The following is a 22,216-nucleotide window of genomic DNA, read 5'->3' on the forward strand; positions in this document are numbered from 1 at the left end:
CTCAAGAACATTTGCCACAGAAAGCTCAGGATTATACCTCCTTCGCTGCCTGTATGACAATGTTCTCTCCATCTTCCGCTGGCACAGCTGGAAGTCAAGAGTAGCTGTCCTCATCTCCTGCTGCAGCACATTCAAATGAAGATGGATGACATTTTCATCATCATCTTGAGACAAATCCTGAAATACACAAGCCAGGAAATATTAAATTATATCCCCAAGCAACGAATGAGCCTATATAGCTCTACTTGCATAAATAAATAGGACTATTTATTTATGTACAGGCAACTACCTTCCCAGGCAACTACCTTGGAATAAAACCATACTGGGACCATAGAACATGAGACCAGCTCACTAACAACTATGCTACAATCAATCAGTGGCTAGGAACACACGCCAAGGGATGTAACCAGCCACACGTACACCAAGCAGATATCACATGAACACATATCTCAGGTTTCTGACGCTTCACCAAACCATCATTGTCCATGACACTCTCTTCCTGAATGGCTCGTTTCTCACCTCGATTTCTGTCTGGACAACCATTTAGATGTTCCATAACCACATGAATTCACATAGCAAAATCAGTTCTTATGCTACCTTTATAATGCATAGCAGGTTGAATAGAAAAAAATAATCCCGAAAACGTGATGCACAGAAAACTGTTAGCGTAACGAAAAGGTAATTTGCAGAGGGTAAATTACAAAAAAATATTTATCCTTAAGAAAAAGGTTGGGTTCGGCGGAAGGATGAATTATGCTCGTAATTCACTCATTTGACCAAGTTCATCTTTAGCTCACACAGATTTATCCTTTTCTTACCTCATATTTATTTTACAGTACAGTCTTGGAAGGAAAATCACTGTCGCGCCCGTGAGGGAGTGATGCAGTGAGTGTTGGAGCATATGGCGTGGCGGTGACTCGTGGCGGGAATAGTACGTGCGGGTTAACGCAACACGCCACCCCGCCATCCCTCACTCACCCCGAGGCGTCTAGTAAAATCCGGCCATTTGTTCAGCGGCAGCAACGGAACACGGGGAGGCGGCAACACACCCCATGTGATGCAGCACACATGGGGGAGGGAAATATGAAAACAGCATTTGTTCGCCACGGTACAACAAAGCGCCAGCAGCACAAACCACGCTCCCCGCCGCTGACGGAGCCAACACACAGCCCACAAACCACGCTCCCCGCCGCTGACGGAGCCAACACACAGCCCACAAACCACGCTCCCCGCCGCTGACGGAGCCAACACACAGCCCACAAAGCACGCTCCCCGCCGCTGACGGAGCCAACACACAGCCCGGCCTGGAATCACAGACATTAAGTGTATTGTAGCGTACCTGAGCCGCGGGGAGCCGAAAGATGGTACGGACAGGTAATGCTTTTGTGTCAAGAGCTGCGTAATGGTATCCAGCAGACCAGCGGGCGAGGCCGAACCCTTACACTGCAAGGAGGAGGAGGAGGAGGAGGAGGAGGAGAGGATAGGAGAACACTGAACGATATAAATAAATCCGGATGGGAAGTGGGAGAGAGAGAGAGAGAGAGAGAGAGAGAGAGAGAGAGAGAGAGAGAGAGAGAGAGAGAGAGAGAGAGAGAGAGAGAGAGAGAGAGAGAGAGAGAGAGATTCCCTGGGGAGATAGAGGAATTGTGTGTGTGTGTGTGTGTGTGTGGATGGGTGAGTGAGTGGGTGGAGGGATAGGAAAGCTATGGAGGGGGTATAGGAGGGAAGAGAGTGTGGGGCCGGAAGAGATGTGAGTGTGTACGTGTGTGTCTGTGTGGGTGGAGGGGGGGAGGGCTAAGAGTCAAGAGGGAGAATACGAGAAGGCGAGAAAAAGTGGGTGCGTGAGTGTGTGGGGGAGGAGGATGGCAGAGAGAAGGAGAGTAATTACACTCTGAAAAATGTGAAGAGAGGTTGATAAGAGACAGGTGTGAATGGGAGGGAGGATATGGAAGAGGGCTGGGGTGAGGGGCGAAGTGATGGGGAGTGGAGATGCGGATAACGGAAAGGCGTGAATGGGAAGTGGGAAGAAGAGTTACATGGAGGGAGAATGATTGGAGAGAGTGTTTGGGGAGTAGAGAGGGAGAGTACTGGGGGAGGCAAGCAGAGAGAGGGAGAGGGAAGGGTTACACAGCGGAGTGTTGGAGGGAGCGAGTGTAGCCAGAGGTAACGCAGAGGAAACTCATCAGTGTATGTGTGTGTGTGTGTGGTGGTGGTGGTGGTGGTGTTTTGTCACCCCTCATTGCACTAGAAAAATAAATGTTGAGTTACCCACAGACGTTGATGTATCGCCAGTTTGGGAGCCTCTGCACCAGAGAGGCGGCGTGGCTGGTGAGGAGGAGGAGGAGGAGGATGGAGTAACGAGAAGTGCATTATATTTTTATCCACTTTTTTTTTTTGTGCATATTTCCTCCTTTGTTTTTGTTTGCTTTTTGTTGTTTGGCTCTTGGCTGTTGTTGTTGTTGTTGTTGTTGTTGTTGTCTTCTCTTTTCCTTTATTCTTTTGTTTTCCTTTTCTTCCTTATAATAATAACAGTAGCAAGTTAAGGAGGAAGAAAATAATAGCAAATAGAGAGAGAGAGAGAGAGAGAGAGAGAGAGAGAGAGAGAGAGAGAGAGAGAGAGAGAGAGAGAATGAGTGTGGTTGTGTGTGTGTGTGTGAGAGAGAGTGTGTGTGTGTGTGTGTGTGTGTGTATAAGTCAGAGGTGATTAGATTTCACGAGTACTGTTTGTGCGTCAAAGCAGGATGGTGTAGAGTCCTTGTCAGACTACCGCTGGATACTATTATGACAACACCCTTGGCACCTCAGGAACTTCCACAAAACGCTGCCAAATGCCATCTTAGCCTCGCACTGAATCCAGAGAAGCAAAGTGACGGTAGTTTAAAAGTTAGGCATGTAGAAAAAAACAAATTTGACGATAGAAGGAATAAGGTGACTGGGTCGTGAAGCGTGGCATACTGTTAGAGAGAGAGAGAGAGAGAGAGAGAGAGAGAGAGAGAGAGAGAGAGAGAGAGAGAGAGATATGGTACAGCGTGGTATTCCAGATTGGTGTTAAGTCTTGACAGTGCCAGCCGTTCACTCCGATCATTATATAGTTGATGCCGAAAGTGAAGAATAGAAAAGAAAAGGAAAGTAATTGTGGAAGGCAACACTTGACATAAACGCTTTAAACAATGACTCTTGCAAATCACTGTTGCACATGCGTTGGCTCAGGCTACGTTAGGTCAGCTCAGGTTTAGGGGCGCTACTTTGGCACGCGATCTACACAGCCAACGTGATCTACAAGAGTCAAATTCTGTTTTGGTATGCGATCCACCTGTTTTATTCATTTATTACGGCTTAGATAAAACATTTTACATTTATTATATCTATTTAAAAAGTAATTACCATTTTTATATATACATTTATTGAATATTTTATACATTTATTATGAAAAATAAATAAATGTGAATGGAAGGAAGATGAGGTAGAAAAGCAAGAAGTTGACCGTCAGAGTTATCCTCACCGCACGCCACCAGAAATAATCAGTGTATTATACAAGCCCAAATAATGATCACCAATTTGATGCTTTAAATAAATAAACTAATAAATAAATAAATAACGATGATTACGATGCGCGTGACGAAGATAACGATGCGATTCCACGATAATGATACGACTTTCCACGGTAACGATGCGATTCCACGATAACGATGCGATTCCATGATTCCACGATAACGATGCGATTCCACGATTCCACGATAACGATGCGATTCCACGATTCCACGATAACGATGCGATTCCACGATTCCACGATAACGATGCGATTCCACGATAACGATTCGATTCCACGATTCCACGATAACGATGCGATTCCACGATAACGATGCGATTCCATGATAACGATACGATTCCACGATAACGATGCGATTCCACGATAACGATGCGATTCCACGATAACGATGCGAGTTTCCACGATAACGATGCAATTCCACGATAACGATGCGAGTTTCCACGATAACGATGCGAGTTTCCACGATAACGATGCGGGCGCGGCGATAGCTATACGACATTGGCTACCAACCTACATAGGTACCAGGACGAACCCTTCCTCCCCAAGGGTCCACCCCAGTCCCTGGGTGTGAGGGCAGTGACGATGCAACCTTGCCGCGCCTCACACGGGTCGCCATGAGCAATGACCCACCACACACCACTCCCCAACCACTGTCATGAAGTGAGCCCTTTTCTCCCCTAAAGGACCCCTCGTACTGCCAGTGTCTGGTGCATGGTGCACGGCGTGCCCTCGTTCATGGCGAGTTGTTCAGCCCGGCGTCATCATAATCAAGGGACCCGTACACACCCTCCACCAGACTCTATGGAAAGAGCCCTTACTCCCCATAAGGACTCCCCCCTCCGGGCAACATCTGGTGAATGGCAGACATTGATCTCTTGCTTATGGCGACCCCTTGCCTAGTGTAAGGCGCTGCAAGTGGACGACTACTATTGAAGCTTGAGGCCGCAAAGGAAAAGAAGGACCTGCTGCCAGTTCTCTGCCTTGGGCCCCAGGCCGGACCCGACAGCCACCTTCTCCCCCCGTGCGGCGCCCAAGGCCGTCACGGCCCTCAACGAATTTTGGCCGAAAGTTCTCAAACGTCATTTAAATTTTGATTCGAATATAAAATCGTCGATGGTAAATGAAAAGTGGCTTTGGTTTGAAAGTGTGCAAGAGTGGGCTGATCAATGAAACAAGATGAGGCAGCTTTGCTCCGGAGTATTTGAGTGTACCTTGCGTGTTTGCTGCCCGTGAATATGCGCATGTTCGTGTGTGACTAGAGAGAAACAGTAATCCAGTGGTAGTGACTATTTAATAGGGAACTTAACAAGATTAGATACATTTCTGGATGAGTGGACGTAGGTTTGCATGTCTTGTACACGAACTGTCATCTGTAGACATACTTTTTTTTTTTTTTTTTTTTTTTGATAGCTGCTATTATGCTCTTTAAAAAGTAAGAAATAGATCGTCAATTTTTTTTTTTCTTTTATCATCACATCGTTAGCACTTGATGACAAGAAGACACGGAGTGACGAGTATATACACTTGTAAATTTGTGGGCGGCCTAGAGAATGATATTAGTCATCTCGAGATGCTTAGGGACACCTGGACTGTAAACATGCAACCCCTCACCTGAAACGTGGTAAAGAGAGCGGCAGAGCCAGCGTTAATTCCCAGTGGGACCATAACCCTCAGCCGGCCAGGCCTGTGGCTTGCCTTGGCCCAACAGGCTGCGTCGCTGATGCCACCTCAACCACGCCTTGCATTGCTCACACGCTTTTTACTCACTAATTCTTATATATATATATATATATATATATATATATATATATATATATATATATATATATATATATATATATATATATATATATATATATATATATATATATATATATATAATATATATATATATATATATATATATATATATATATATATATATATATATATATATATATATATATATATACTCGTATATATATATATATATATATATATATATATGTATATATATATATATATATATATATATATATATATATACGAGTATATATATACTCGTATATATAAGAGAGAGAGAGAGAGAGAGAGAGAGAGAGAGAGAGAGAGAGAGAGAGAGAGAGAGAGAGAGAAGAGAGAGAGAGAGAGAGAGAGAGAGAGAGAGAGAGAGAGAGAGAGAGAGAGAGAGAGAGAGAGAGAGGGGTTGGGGGAAGGAAGCATTCGGCCTGGGTGAGGGAGTGGAGGGATTAGCAGTAACACGTGAAGGGCAGACCAGTGTGTAGGAGAGTAACATAAGATAACGTAGGGGGGGGAGGGGAGAGACAGTTTGAGTGAAGGAAGAGAGTGTTAGTTGGGTGGGATGGAAGGGAGGGGAGGGGAGGGGGGGGGCAAAGTTTGGGTGAAGGAAGTACAGTGTTAGAATGAAAGATGACGGGCAGACCGTCCTGCTTTGCCTATGATGCTGTTTATTGAGAGCAGGCTCCTCTTGCCTTTCATCAGTTTTGAAGTATTATGTTTTAAATTTGTGTATATTAAAAAATCTCCAGTTCCTGTCAACACGACTGCATGTTTTTATTTTATTATCTTATTTTATCTATTTATTTATTTATTTATTTATTTATTTATTTACTTGTTTGTTCTTTTGTTGTAATTGCAATATAAATATAATATAACTTGAAAGTGTGTGTAGGAGAGTGAGGTGTCCGGCAGTGTTTATCACGTTACCAAAACAATGTCAAACCCTCCGCCACACCTCGGGACACCGCCACCCAGTGGGGACAGAATCCAGGGCCCGCCACGCTCCGCCGTGAGGGAGGGGCTTGTGCCTCAGGCGATCGTGAACAGAGTACAGGGAGAGAGCGGAGCGTTAGAGATGGCTCAGTTCCGCGGCGCCGACCAATGGGAGACGTGGCACTCAGGCAGGGATAGGCTGATTCCACCAACCAGCGGCGCGGCGAGGCGAGGGGCGGGGCAGGGAGTGGATGCCTCCCCGCCACCACGCGATAAAGATGGCGGAGTTTCCAATATATATATATATATATATATATAATATATATATATATATATATATATATATATATATATATATATATATATATATATATATATATATATATATATATATATATATACATATATATATATATATATATATATATATATATATATATATATATATATATATATATATATATATATATGTATATATATATATATATATATATATATATATATATATATATATATATATATATATATATATATATATTATATATATATATATATATATATATATATATATATATATATATATATATATATATATATATATATATATAAATAGAGAGAGAGAGAGAGAGAGAGAGAGAGAGAGAGAGAGAGAGAGCGTGTGTGTGGTAATTAAAGTTTGGATTCTTCTCTCCACTGCCAAACTTAATTTTTGCAAGTACAGAGGCAGACATCTGCCACTCACCACTCCACTCCGTCAGTCTGTTAAGCTCCTCCTCAAGTTCATTGCAGTCTTCATCGCACGTCACCTTACCACCTAACTTTGTGTCATCTGCTAATTCAACTTCCACCACAGCCTGTTAAACTATCACTCGCATCATGAAAACACCCTTGAAAACCCCAACAACTTCCACTACAGCCATTTAAACTATCACTCGAGTCATGAAAACACCCTTGAAAACCCCAACAGCTTCCATCACAGCCTGTTAAACTATCACTGGAACTATGAAAACACCCTTGAAAACCGCAACAACTTCCACTACAGCCTGTCAAAATTGCACGAACCGAGAAAGGTAACAGAGAGCATACAAGTACGATCTATGGTATCCCTTGGTCACCTTCCTTTACCACTAGCATCGTGAATGAAGGAAAGCTCAAAAACTTCCAGTAAAGCAGACTGCAAATTGTGGAGATGAGACGGCGGAACGTTTGAGAATATCAGTCCCCGTGTTCTGAACCGCTCCGGCTCTCGTCACGACTGTTTTCCAAGGCCACAGAGACGCTTAGCCGGGTTCTCAAGAGTGTTTCTCCTGCTAGTAATGCAGAAATATTGTTAAATCTGTCACTAGAACCGTAAAAACAACCTTGAAAACGCTCTGCTCTCTCATGAAGACTGTTTCCCGAGGCCACACAGACGCTTAGCGGGTTCTCAAGAGTATTTATCCTTTAATAATGTAAAAATCTTGATTGTGTGTCAATAAAACCTGTATTGTATGTAGAGGCTTTTGAGTGCAGTGAAGGTGCGGCACGAAAAAGTTTCAGAATATAGTTCATGGCGGTGCGTGCGGCGTGAGTCACGGGGCGCGGCGGAAGGCGGTCAAGAGGGAAAGGGTTAAGGGATGAAGTTAAGGGGGAGGGAGTGAAAGATAAGGGGGGTCAAGGGTAAGTTGTAAGAGTTGGTGGATTAAGAAGGGAGGAATGAGAGGGGAGCAAAGGGGAGGAATTAAGGGAAAGGAGTCAGGGTTTTGGAAGGGGAGGGCAGGGATGGGTACGAAGGTAGAGGAGTGGAGTAATTAGAAATGGGTAGAAATTAGGAAGGGAAAGAGTTAAGGGAGAGGGAATAAAGGGAAGGAGAAGGAAGGGGAGAGAGGTAAAGAAGCTATTTCTCTCTCTCTCTCTCTCTCTCTCTCTCTTATGTCCCTAATCACCCAACATCTTGTCCTCCTCCTCCTCCTCCTCCTCCTCCTCCTCCTCCTCCTCTTTTTCCTTTTTTTTTTTTCCTTCTCTTCTCTTTTTTCTTTGCTTCTTTCGTAATCAACATTGCGCTGTAAAAAAACATTGCGCTGTAAAAGACTAAAGGATGGTAATGACGAACAATGATGATGATGATGATGATGATGATGATGATGATGATGATGATGATGATGATAGTGGTGGTGGTAGTGGTGATGGTTTTGGTGGGTTTAGGAACAATAAAAAAAAAATGAGGATGATAAGAATGAATGATGGTGATGACAATGATGACGATGATGGTCGTAGGTGATGATAATGATGGTGATGGTATTAATGTTGATAATGGCCGCAGATGAAGACCATTTCTCAGTGTAGTCATTAGGGTCATCACTGCCAGAAGGACGAGAAAGAATGGCGATGACCTCGTGAAGATGGTGACGACAGTGATGGTGGTGATGATGATGATAATGATGATGGTGGTGGTGATGATGGAGATGAGAATGATGATGGTGGTGATGATGATGATGAGGAGAATGATGATGATGATGATGATGAGGAGGAGGAGGAGGAGGAGGAGGAGGAGGAGCAGGGTAATAATAATGATGACAGTGATGTGCATAATGATGATAATGAAGATGATGAGAAATGTTAATTGTATAATGATAACAAGCCCTGTATTGGTGTGTTACTCGTGCCTGTACATTTCCTTCACTGACATATACAAAAAATTTAATCAGTCACTTGCTGTTTCCTGTCAGGCTTGGATCACTTAGTGCCGCGCGGCGCCACTCCAGTACGTAGCGAGCCCAGGAAGAAGAAAGAAGGCGGAGGTCCACCCAGGCGAGCCGTTCCCGCGTCACACAACTTACACGTTAATTTCTCGCAGAGTAAAGCAAAACACAACAGATGTGTATAGAGACCCTACACAGTATCCGGAAACATTTCTGCCCGCACCCCGACTACTTTCGTGAGGCTGTAGTTGAAATTACACAGATTTTCAGGGTGTTTGTACGGTTCTAGTGACAGACTGGTATAGTCTCTACAGCATCTTCGGGAGAAACAATCTTGAAAACCCGTGTAATTATCTCTGTGGCCTTTGAAAATAGTCTGGTGAGAGAGCAAAGCTTTTCAGAACACAGGCACATAACCTAGCTTCATGCTTCATGAAAAACAAGTGCATTTATGATACCTGAGAATGCCTTGTTGCATTTCCCCCATTAGCCTGTCTCTCATTGGTGAAAACACCCGCACTATATGTATTACGTTATTTCATTAGACTCAAGTCGCTATTTCAAGTCTACATAAGCCTCAATAAATACGAGAGCTGTGGTGGTGGCCTGCTTCCCGATTGCCAATCAGAGCGTTCTATTTTTCCGTTTTCTTTCTTACTCTTCGTACAGCTCATGTATCCTTCATTTGTCCTTACTTCTTGCCTCACAGTGTATTGGTAAGTGTCTTCTACTGCTAATATAACCGTGATTCTATTATTTTGTATCATTACAAGTAGTATTGCGAGAGTGGCTCTGTTCTTAGTGACAATTACCTCAGCACACCCTCCACCAATCAGCACCAAGTATTCAAGTCACGTGATACTCTCTCCTCGCCGTCTCCTCAGCCTGCGCAAAACATTTGTGCGTATGTGTCAGGTACTACAATGTAAGGCTTAACAAAGTTGTGTCGCAATTCCTAGGGCTTATACCAGTCACAAGTGCAACAGCTGAAGCAATATATCAGCATGTGAAAGACTACTTTAATGAAATTGGAGTCAATTTAAATCACTGCTTTGCCATAGGGACTGATGGAGCTTCCAGCTTGTGTGGACAACACCACTCATTCTACACACTTTTGAAAAAGGATATTCCAGATTTAGTGTTAGTGAAGTGTGTCTGCCATTCTCTGCATCTGGTATGCAGCCATGCTTCAGAGAAAATGCCATCAAATATAGATTATATGCTAAGAGAAACATACAACTGGTTTCATAGATCAGCAATCAGACGTGAAGCATACCTTGACATATACAAACTGCTTAATAATGGTAATGAGCCCCTACAGTTAGTACCTCTTTCTGGGACTAGATGGCTAGCCAGAAGCAACAGTGTGAAAAGAGTTCTGGATCAGTGGGATGTTTTGAAGACACATTTTGAAATAGCTTCTTCATCTTGTGATAAATATCTAGCAAGGGAACTTCATTCAATGTATGCTGATCATTCAAATGAGTTGTATTTCACTTTCTTGAAACCTGTTCTAAGTCAGTTTGAAAAGATCAACCTTCTCTTTCAAAAAGAAGCAGCAGACCTTTGCAGTCTCTTGAATGAATTGGAAAATCTAACATTTTCAGTGCTCAGAAGAATAATTTATCCAACGAGTGTAAAACTTGATGTGGATATGAATTTTAAGTCCATTTTTCTTCCACTTGAAAAAGTAGACTTTGGGTACGAGTTTACTGTGCTTTTGGAAAACAAGAGGAAGATGAACTTGATTTCACAGGAAAACAAGCATGCCATACAAGCTAGATGTCACGCGTTTCTCGTAAAAGCATCTGAAGAACTTCTTGCTCGTGTCCCACGTAACATTGCAACCTTGAAACAGATAAAAAATCTATCACCAGCAATATGTTTGAGCCACACAAGACCTCCATTTTCTGAGCTTCCATTATCTCTGGCTGAACAAGCAAAACTCCCTGAGATTGAAAACCAGTGGCGAACAGCCTTACATACTGATTGGCATCAAATATTTGAAGGTGACATACCTCAGGATGGTTCAGTGTTCTGGTCCAAATCTGCTACATTAAAAAATGCAGGTGGAGAACTCATTATGAAAGACCTGGCAGAATTTGCTCTGAAAGTGTATAGCCTTCCTATTAGTAATGCCTTAGTAGAGCGCGTATTTTCAAAAGTAACTGCAGTTAAAACTAAAGTGAGAAATCGTATGGGTTTAGGACTCTTAACTTCCATTCTACGAATCAAAACCTCCCTGAAAGAAAAAGGCATGTGCTGCAATACATTTGAGCCTCCAGTGTCCATGCTGCATTATGATTCATCTATATATAAGGATGAAAAAATAGAGGAGGACGAGGAAAACCTGCTACAATCATTGCAGCTGATCTAAGAAAATCTCTGGCCTCCTGCTTTTGGTAAGTATAATAATTTATACTTGAAATCTTAAAATCATTAATCTGTAACCTTTGAGCTAGCGGGCCGTGTGTGTGTGTGTGTGTGTGTGTGTGTGTGTGTGTGTGTGTGTGTGTGAACAGGATTTGGGCTACTTTGTCTGTGAATTTGCTACTTTTAGGGAACCTTTCTGCTACTTTTGATGAGTCTCATCTGGCAACACTGCTCAGCCATTCGCCCTGCGCCCGCTGACGTGACGGGTCTCCGGTTGTGTTACGGCGGTGAAGCGGTGTTGCGTCTGTCCTTGGCGGGCATGTTGTGGTGGACTGCGGTGTGGGGGGAGAGGTGGATGTGAGTATGGCTGGCCAGTTGGTGGATAGGGAGGAGTGGATAGTGGAAGAGAAATGAGGAGAGTAGGATGGTGGAAGGGGGAGGTGGAGGTGGCTATGGCGGACGTGACTGGGTTGAGGTGGTGGTTGTGGTGGTGTTTGGTGTGTGTGTGTGTGCGTGTGTGTGGTTGTTGAGGATGGAAGTGGTTTGGATGATTAGGATGATGGCGTGACTGACTGGTGATGGTGGTGGTAGTTGTAGAGGGGGGGTGGGGGCTGGAATGGTTGTAGGGGGTGCTGGTAGTGATGGTGAACGTGACTGGCTTGTGGTAAAGGTGGTTGTGGTTCTTGAGGATGGTGGTGGTTGAGTAATAGTGGTGGGGGTAGCGGACGTAAAGGTGTTGTGGTTGTTGGGTGCGGTTGAGGGTTGGAGTGGTGGTGGGGGTGGTGGTGGTAGTGGTGATGGTGACGCTACAGTTGTCAGGGTTTATAGAGATGGTCGTGTGTGTGTGTGTGTGTGTGTGTGTGTACTCCTGTAATCAGCAAACTGCAGTCACTCGTTCGCTTGTTTCACCTCCCTGCTTCAGGCCTTCCTTCTCTCCCCTCCTCTCCCTCCCCGCTCCCTCGCCTGCCTGCCACCCTCTCCCCTCTCTTCCTCGCCTGCTCTCCCCTGCTCCTCGTATCCTAGGTGAGTGTTACCTTATTTGAGTCAATATATATAATGGTTTTTATTTGAGATTGAAGCTCCACACGTAATGAAAGGTAGTAATTTGTGGTTTTGAATGCTGTTATTGAACTATTTATCTAAACTTGCCATAGAAAACTAATTATTGGGAAATGTGTGTATATTTAAAAAATTTCATCTATATAATGACCTGTGTGATGTGACGTTAGAGAGAGAGAGAGAGAGAGAGAGAGAGAGAGAGAGAGAGAGAGAGAGAGAGAGAGAGAGAGAGAGAGAGAGAGAGATTGACAGCAAATGAGGCTATATTTTAACTTTCCTGACTCTGTGATGATGAAAGTTACATGATTGAGGTTGCAGTTCAGTAAGTTGAGAAGCTGAGCAGATAAGTACAAGTACACCACCTGTCTGTCTGTCCGTCTTTGTCAGTCAGTCTGTCAGTCTGTTGATGGAGGACTGGTGGAGAGCAATCTGTGTCTGTCTGTCCGTCTTTCAATCATTCAGTCAGTCAGTCAGTCAGTCAGTCTGTCTGTTGATGGAGGACTGATGGCGAGACTAATGTGTGTTTGTCTGTCTACGTGATGCTTCCCTCCGCTGTTTCATTACGTAGACAAAATACATGAACAGGAAATACTGGTTTTATTTATTAATGGACTGGTGTGGTGGTGGTGGTGGCGGCGGCGTCATCAGTAGTATTCAGGTGTCATATCTGTAACGTAATAGGGAATGAAGGCAATACGTATGCGATGGCAGCTTGAAGGTAACAACTGGTGATGAAAGGTGGTGGTTGGTGGTGGTGGTGGCAGGGGCTCTCTCTCTCTCTCTCTCTCTCTCTCTCTCTCTCTCTCTCTCTCTCTCTCTCTCTCTCTCTCTCTTTGCCTGAAAAGCTTACGCTTAAAAAAAGGCTAGCTATAATAAAAAATTTATGGAATATAAATATACAATGTATGTAATGGCTATAAATAAATGTTCAAATGTCTCTCTCTCTCTCTCTCTCTCTCTCTCTCTCTCTCTCTCTCTCTCTCTCTCTCTCTCTCTCTCTCTCTCTCTCTCTCTGCAGACGAGTGGAGTTGTGTTGTTCAGTCAGTTTTTCTAATGTGTGTGAGGTTGTTGGCGTGGGTGGCAGGGGCGTGGAGGGCGTCACGCTGGTAGTGTAGAAAAGAAAGCGAGAGAAAAGTAATGCGGTGGTGGTGTTTAGTACCTGAGTGAAGTACTGGCGTCGTAATGACCATTTCTGCCCATTGTGCTTTCTGACAGTTGAAGTAGTGTGCTTTTGTAATGAGTCGTTTATCATTTATTATATTTTCACGTGCAGGAAAATTGTTTTTATTATATACATATATATATATATATATATATATATATATATATATATATATATATATATATATATATATATATATATATATATATATATATATATATATATATTGTATAAGAAATAAAAAAAAAAATTCAGTTCAAAAGAAAAATTGTTTGAAAAAAAGAAAAACGAATCACGAATATATATGTATATATATATATATATATATATATATATATATATATATATATATATATATATATATATATATATATATATATATATATATATATATATATATATATATATAATAAAATAAGTAAACAATTTTCCTCCACGGCAAGTCGACATCAAAACTTGCTCCATTCATTCCGTTCATTGCCAGACTGAGACCATGTACCCTGACACATTAACAAAAAAGAAAAAAAAGAAAAAAAAAACTACCTTTCGCTACTGAGAGAGAGAGAGAGAGAGAGAGAGAGAGAGAGAGAGAGAGAGAGAGAGAGAGAGAGAGAGAGAGAGAGAGAGAGAGAGAGAGAGAGAATGGTGGCCAGAGTAAGACGAAAGAGAAAGCAAGGTAAACAAACAAAAGAAAAATACAGATGAAAAGAAAATCTGCGGTAAAAATGCCCCGCTGAAACAAAAATGAATGAGAAAGTGTAATGAAACGATGTGATAATTGTGTGTTTGTGAGCCAGCAATTATGCTGAACCCCCCTTACCGCTACCCCTACTACTACTACTACTACTACTACTACTACTACTACTGCAAGTGTTGGAGCAGGAGGCGACAGAAACGAAGAAGCGCTAACACTTGGAGATATTTGAGGTTGATAGGAAGTTAGAAGTAGAATATGAAGCAAAACTCAGTTTCACTGAGAGAACTTTGAGAGGACTGTGAAAAACAACTTAAGAACAACAGGCCTGAAGTGGAGGACCTGTACGAGACCAAGGTGAAAGAGTGGGAGTGAGAGGGGAGTGGGTAGGTGACGGATTTGAACGGGAGAAAGATTATAGTGGAGAGAATTGAAGGTTGTAACTTCTAGGGACATTGGGATGGAGTGAGAGGGGAGTGGGTAGGTGATGGATTTGGAAGTTGCAAAGACCACGTTGGAGAGAATTATATATATATATATATATATATATATATATATATATATATATATATATATATATATATATATATATATATATATATATATATATATATATATATATATATATATATATATATATATATATATATATATATATATATATATATATATAATATATATATATATATATATATATATATATATATATATATATATATATATATATATATATATATATATATATATATATATATATAAATGGTGTTGTATTGAGTAAAATCAGTAAATATTTAACACGCTAGGCGCCACACGCACCACCGCCGTTACATTTCAGACTATTCAAAGTTACCGTGTGTACCACTGGCCCAACATTTATCACTTTCCTTCCTTTTTTTTTTTTTTTTACAATAAATTCCATTAGATGGGCAAAAATGACACGCAGATCTTTTAAACAAATGTTAATTATTAATCCTCACTATTTTTTTATGTGAAGCAAAAATAATAATGGTAAAATAATGAAAGAGTATCTTTTGTGAAGTGACATCGTAACTGGTCAAAATACAAAGGTGGAACTCTAAATGGTAATAATAAAACTTGTCTCAGTCACGGCTCAACATACAGATGTAGCATCCTTAACAACTGTCCTCTATATATTCTTTTATTATAAAGCAAATCTGTGTTTGCAAAACAACATAACATTTTTACCTACTCTTATTGAAATCATTACTCATCATATCTTGTACAAAGGAGAACTTTTCCTGTAACAAATGAAAGCCTGTGTCCTGTTTGCAGCTGCACAAAGAAAAGGCTTATCCTTGAACATTCATATAAACAGCTTCTTCATTCCTTGTGTAGTGAAAACAGTGACTCAAGAAATGATTGCAGCAAATGTGTGAAGGTCACTATTGATGGAGAGAGTGCTTTTTTTTTCAAAACATGGGAGGCATTCATGTACCTTCCCATCACACTGATCACATACACTCTTCACTCTCCTACCTTCTCAAGCTGCACTTCCCCGCCCTTCATTCACACTAAAGATTTGACAGCGCCCTCTGCACCTTTTTCTCACTCTTCTAGAGTGACCCTGCAATCCAACAAGAACATGAGGTGATCTCTTATCTCCCAGAGAGAGAGAGAGAGAGAGAGAGAGAGAGAGAGAGAGAGAGAGAGAGAGAGAGGATATTTTGGATTTGTCTGTCGGTCTGTCTTTTTTTTTCAGAATATTTTGTTTGATCTACTACTACTACTACTAGTACTACTACTAACACAGCCACCACCACCACCGCCACCACCACCACCACCACTACCACCAATAGCACTACCACCACCACCACTACCCCCATCACCACTACCATCACCACCACCACCACTACCACTACTACTACTACCACTACCACTATTACTACTACTACAACCACCACCACCACCACCACCACTACTACTACTACTACTACGACTACTACTACTACTACTACTACTACTACTACTACTACTACTACCAGCACCACCACTACTATTATTACTACTACTACTACTACTACTACTACTACCACCACCACCACCACCACTAATACCACCACCACCACCACCACCACCACTAATACTACCACCACCACTACCGCCACCGCCACTACTACCACCACCACTACCACCACCACCACCACCACCAGTACTGCTACTACTACCACTATTACCACTACTACTACTACTACTACTACTACTATTACTACTACTACTTCTACTACTACTACTACTATTACAGGTAACCCATGAACTACCCCTAACAATTGTGATGAAGAACCAGAAGTGGGCTGTAGGTGACGAGATAACTACTCCAGGTCATCGCGGAAGTGGCGAGGTGACCCCATACAACTCCACAAGGTCGTGGAGGACGCCAGGCTTAGTCCTGCAGACTCCAGAAATTCATATCAACACCACCTTGACTCCTTCTGCTAGCTGGCGAAGGCCACGTGGTCACCTACACTCAGCCATCCACCTCACCTGGACACCCACCTGCCCCGGACATCATCCAGCCGCAAGAACCCAGATAAGCACTTCCGGGGTCCTTAGTTTTGATTAGCTAGCTAGTTTAGTTAGGGGTCACTTGCTGTAGATAGGAACCCTCCTCGGTCTTCTTTTTTTTTTTTTTTTTGGTGTAACGCTGTGCTCCACGTGAGTGATAAACATTGTTTATCTTTTATTTTTTTTTCTGAAGACCAGTTGATGTGGTTATCTTGGAGGTTAACGGAGAAGAGTACTTTACACCTGTGTTTTTATTTATTTTCTTATAAGTCACTTTTTGCTTTTTGTTGATTACTATTTATTTATTTATTTTTATTGAAAAATGAGTGTGAATGCAGCACAATATATAAAGGTGTGCATTCCAGAGTGAAAGGAAGGCGTGCACAGGGTAGAGTGCACAGGATGCAGTGCCTTTTTTATCACCAGACCTTGATTGATTGAAGCAAATGAAAACTTTGGTGTGAGTACCTTACGAAGACACTTGACAATACTAATGTCACCTCAGCTCGTGGTTTCACCTTAACACCTACAAATATTGGCTGGACACAAGGTCACAGAAATAATTTATTCTCATTTATTCTCATCTTTACAAATTACAGTCTTTCCACATCAAAGTAACTAATCACCTTTATTCATACACTTGAGGGTGGTTGAAGGATCGCTAATCCCATGTTAAATTGCCTGTGTTCAACTCGTATCTCCTCCCTCATTTATTTAAAAAGTATTTTGATCAGGAAGGATAGGAGAACAAAGTCTGCTATCTTTTTTCTTTTATTGTACGATTTTTTTTCGATGAAAAGTAAAAAAAAAAAACAAATATTTGTCAAAAATCAAAATCAACTCCAAACAAAAATGACGACAGCAGACTTTATTCGCCTCTCACAGTTTGATAAGCCGCAATAGCCCATCTGTGTGTAACACCAATAACAACGGACCAGATCATTTTTATATGCTAAAATCCGCCATTTTGAGATATTATGTCATAAAGTTTAAGGGGTGACTAATTCACCTATTGCAGCCAGGGACTTGAAATTCACGCGATATATACATCAGAATATGTTGAAAAAGCAGACATAGTTTTAGTTACTCCGATTGGTTTTGTGTATAAGGCCTAAAGCTATTCATGATTTCACCCTTAATTACCGGGTGGGAGGGGAGAAGGCGGGTGAAAACAATTTTTGTTATATTTCGCCATATTTCTAAGTAAAAACCAGTGTTTAATTGTTTGAAAATAAATAAAATATTAATGCAAAAGATATCTAATGCAGATACATTAACTATTTGCTAGATTTACGAAAAAAAATAATAATTATGTGATTTTTTTTTCGTATATCAATTTGAGAAAATAGTTAGACCTAGAATTTCGTGCTTTCTAATATTGTATGCAGCAAGAGAACCGTAGTTATTCATGGGAGAGTGAAGAAGAACGGGTATGTCAGAAAAATATATGAAAAGAGAAAAAAAAATGTAAAAAAAACTTGTGTGACATGTCTCGCAGCGGGCGAAACCGTGGGAATTTCATAACAGAAGACCTCTTTACATAAGGGGATTTTTTTAGTTCTTATCAAAACGTTACATATATCAAAAGAAGCGGAAAAAAATTAGAAAATTATAAAAGAAAAAAAACTTTTTTCATGTCCGGATCGTACATCACCCTTGATGCAAAAAATGTCCGCGCCTGACGTTGTTAACACACACGACACACACTTCCCTTGAGAAAAGATAGTATGAATGTCTTCACGAGTGTCCTACTGTTTCATTTTAGAGCCCCTCCTCTTGATGACGACACGCACACTGTCAGCTACACTTTGCAGCGTCTCTCTCTTAAATTTTCCCCAATATCTTTGTATCTCCATTTCAGATGAATTGTTCTCTTTCCAAGGGTTGAGGAGAACATGGTCGTGGTTCAAGTGAAGCCACTACAGCCACTGCCTGACAAGTCTTCCACACTGGTGAGTGTTGTTCAAGCATGTCTTAGTATTGCTAATTCCTTATTTCCCAGAATATCTACCACTATATAGTGGAAATGCCTTACCAACACAAATAACGTCAAGCAAAAATATAGTGGAAATGCCTTACCAACACAAATAACGTCAAGCAAAAATAAACTCTACACTAAGTGATGAAAAACGTAGCATCATCCGCTGCACCAAACAATACAGCAGCGAAGTGACACTGCCAGGACTTGAACCAACACCTGCCTGCCTCACTGACACCTGCCGTGGTGCCAGGGAGTGCCGAGGCCCGTGCTGCCACCACGCTGAGAGAGGGAGAAAGAGAAGAGCATCAGAGAGGGATGACCGTGGCAGGAAGGATGGTGTGTTAGGTGACTGGTTCAGACAGTGACAGTGGACAGAAGAAATGCTGGAGAAAGATTAGACCACAGGTGGTTCATGTTGTACTAGTTCAAGGTTTGGCAGAAAACATTTTTTTCTAGATAGACAGTGGCAGCAAACACACAAGGGAGGATGGTGTGGTGGAAAAGAGGATGCAGGGAGACGGCAGACAGAATGGAAGCTACAGATGAAAGAAGAGCAGGTCAAGCCATGGCAGCAGACAGACAGAGACAGATTGGATCAGAAAGTATTATTATTTAGTGAGGTAAGGAACTGTACAGCCCTTCACAGTGCTGACTACTTGATAGCAGAGGTGGTTCATGTTGGTTCAGTATTTCAGGATTTGGTTTGAAGCTGTTACGTGAAAAAAACAGTCTGAGGAACGAGAGGTTGTATTGTCACTCGTCAACAAAGTGGCAGAGTATTATTATAACATTTAGAGCCAAAGCAGTACCAGATGCCTCAGTGTGTCATGTCCATTGTATACTGACAGTCTTGTCTACGCTAGTGGAGGAGAGAGAGGAACAAACCTTGAATCGTCCAAGGTAGAGTTTGTAGCAAAGGATTGAGCAAAGAGTTCAGCTTTAGAGATAGATGTGATAGCAGTGGTGCCATCTGGTTGAAATAAAGGAGGGAAAGAAGAATCAAAGTTATTATAGATGTTTTTGGGTTAAGTGGCAGAAGTCACGGGGGCACTTAGATCTTGAAAGGTTTTGACACTATTAATGAAGGAGTTTTTGGCTAGTTGGAGAACAGACTTGGCATGGTTCCGGGCAGAAATGTAAAGTGCATGAGATTCTGGTGATGGAAGGCTTAAGCACCTTTGGTGGGACACATCTCTCTCATGTATAGCACGAGAACAAGCTATGTTAAACCAAGTTTTGGAGGTTTAGGTCGAGAAAAAGAGTGAGGAATGTACGCCTCCATGCCAGACACTATCACCTCTTATGCACTCGGCACACAGGGCGGTCTCCGTCACGGACGCAGTAGTCATTCCAAGGAAAATCAGCAAAATACCTCCTCAGGTTCCCCCAACTAGCATAGCCAACACGCCAGAGGCACCTTCGCTTAGGGGATCCTGAGGAGGGATTGGAGTGATAGGACAAGATACAGATACTAGATGTGATCGGAGAGCCCAACAGAGAAGAGAGGGTAACAGAATAAGCAGAAGGATTAGAGGTCAGGAAAAGGTCAAGAATGTTGGGCATATCTCTAAGACGGTCAGGAATACGATTAGAGTGTTGCACCAATTGCTCTAGGTCATGGAGGATAGCAAATTTAAAGGTTAGTTCACCAGGATGGTCAGTGAAGGGAGAGGAAAGCCAAAGCTGGTGGTGAACATTGAAGTCTCCAAGAATGGAGATCCCTGTAAAAGGGAAGAGAGTTAGAATGTGCTCCACTTTGGAAGTTAAGTAGTCAAAGAATTTCTTACAGTCAGAGGAGTTAGGTGAAAGGTATACAACACAGATAAATTTAGTATGAAAGGGACTCTGTTGTCGTAGCCAGGTGGTGGAAAACCCAAAAGATTCAAGAGCGTGGGCACGAAAGCAGGTTAATTTCATTGCGCACATAAACACAACATCCAGCTTTGGATAGAGAAAGTAAAAGGAAACTGAAAAGGGGCTACTGTCAGTTGCCTCAGACACCAGGGTTTCATTGAGGAAAGGATGATGAAGCTTAATAGAGGAGAGGCAATGTTCTGCAACATTCGCGTTCAATCTGTAGAAGTTTAAGAAGAAAAACTGAGAGGGGTGTCAAGACATTTAGGGTCGTTACCAGATGGGGACTCCGAGGCTGGTATAGGAGTGTGTGTGTAATAATTAGGTGGTTGTAGTTGTTTTGTGTGCAGGAAGAGAGGTATCTCCATGACCATAACGTTTGGTACGAGTGAAAACATCCTTTGGTTTCCACAGATATTTACCACATACTTACACACTAGTAACAATTTCCACCAGTAGCACCAGAAGCAGTCTTCCTCACACGAACCGTTTCATTGCCGGGACTTGAAGGCTGCTGAAGCAATGCGGCGGAGGTCACTCCCCTTAAAGTATTTATACTTACTGTCAACACCATAACTAAAGCAAACACTTTAGTGCAGGTAGTTAAATAAGTGCAATCATTGTTCCAGATTCCTAAATTCACAAAGTACATAAACTCATTGAAAGTTTTTAGTGCAGGTAATTAAAGTTTTAGTGAAATAATTGTTCCTATTCCTAATGTTGTGTGGTGCATTACCTCAGACAGGCCCACTGGAAGCTGTCAGTCTGCTGCGGCACGTGGCAAGAACCAAGTGTTGAGGAGCACACGTTGTCCCTTCACCAGTCAGCAGGTTACAAAAAACAATGCAGTATTTTGTTGAGTAATCAAAGTAATGAAATGTAAATGATAAAATGTCAGTACTGATTCAGAGTGTCACACTCCACCATGGCAAAGACTGCCGGCTGAGTAATATTCAAGTTGTATTAGTGAGACTCTACTCAATGTTAATTAAGGCAGGTGGAAGAAAATAGTTAAAAATGTATCATAGTACAAGAAAATGACACTTCAAAGTGTAAACACATCTTTAACAAGTAGACTTGAATGGTCATTAAGTAGTACAGCAGACCCTTCCTACAATAAATTCACTATTATTTGTTGACTGGCCTTATTGTCTCATTATTTTACTTTGCTTATTATTCTGTTTTGTTTTCTCATTAATACTTGAGTGCCTTCATTTTATCTCTATTATTGTGACTTTGTCTCTCATTATGTTGCTTATGCTGTCTACTCTCATTATCTGACAGACTGCTCGCCTTCACAGGTCTGGGCGGCTCGGAAGTCTCACTACAAACTGGAGATCCATTCTCTTGGACACAGCTGGAGTCGGACACAAGATTCAAGAGGGAGTCATTTTAACGAGAGCTTCAGGCAGAAAATTCGAGTGGATTTTCATTTCTAAAAATATCTTATTTTTTGGGGGGGATATTTTGAATCCTTCTTTAGTGCCCTCTAAGGGGTGTGATGTTCCCTTGTGGCACACGAAAATTACTAACCCTATCACTGGATTAAGAGAAATACAAATACTGACACTTTTATGATTTTTAATAAATAATGGAATAATCCGAAATAATAATAATAAAAAGAAAG

The 22,216-nt window shown here is 41.7% G+C and overlaps 2 long non-coding RNA genes across 4 annotated transcripts; one reads left to right on the forward strand and one right to left on the reverse strand.

Annotated features, from left to right (window-relative positions):
- Positions 1 to 17,314: 17,314 nt before the first annotated feature.
- Positions 17,315 to 21,462, reverse strand: LOC135097072 (uncharacterized). 3 transcript variants are annotated; one of them, XR_010265357.1, is made up of 2 exons: positions 21,326 to 21,462; positions 17,315 to 21,100 (listed from the first exon to the last, which is right to left on the reverse strand). It is a non-coding gene; the product is annotated as an uncharacterized LOC135097072 (long non-coding RNA). The 3 variants fall into 3 exon arrangements; XR_010265358.1 differs by having other exon boundaries at positions 17,315 to 21,103; positions 21,326 to 21,456; XR_010265359.1 differs by having other exon boundaries at positions 17,315 to 21,131; positions 21,326 to 21,432.
- Positions 18,869 to 22,135, forward strand: LOC135097071 (uncharacterized). The gene is made up of 3 exons (XR_010265356.1): positions 18,869 to 19,355; positions 21,331 to 21,419; positions 21,891 to 22,135. It is a non-coding gene; the product is annotated as an uncharacterized LOC135097071 (long non-coding RNA).
- The last annotated feature ends 81 nt before the right edge of the window (positions 22,136 to 22,216 follow it).

This window comes from Scylla paramamosain, unplaced genomic scaffold, assembly GCF_035594125.1.
Source record: "Scylla paramamosain isolate STU-SP2022 unplaced genomic scaffold, ASM3559412v1 Contig11, whole genome shotgun sequence".
Classification (NCBI taxonomy): Eukaryota; Metazoa; Arthropoda; class Malacostraca; order Decapoda; family Portunidae; genus Scylla; species Scylla paramamosain.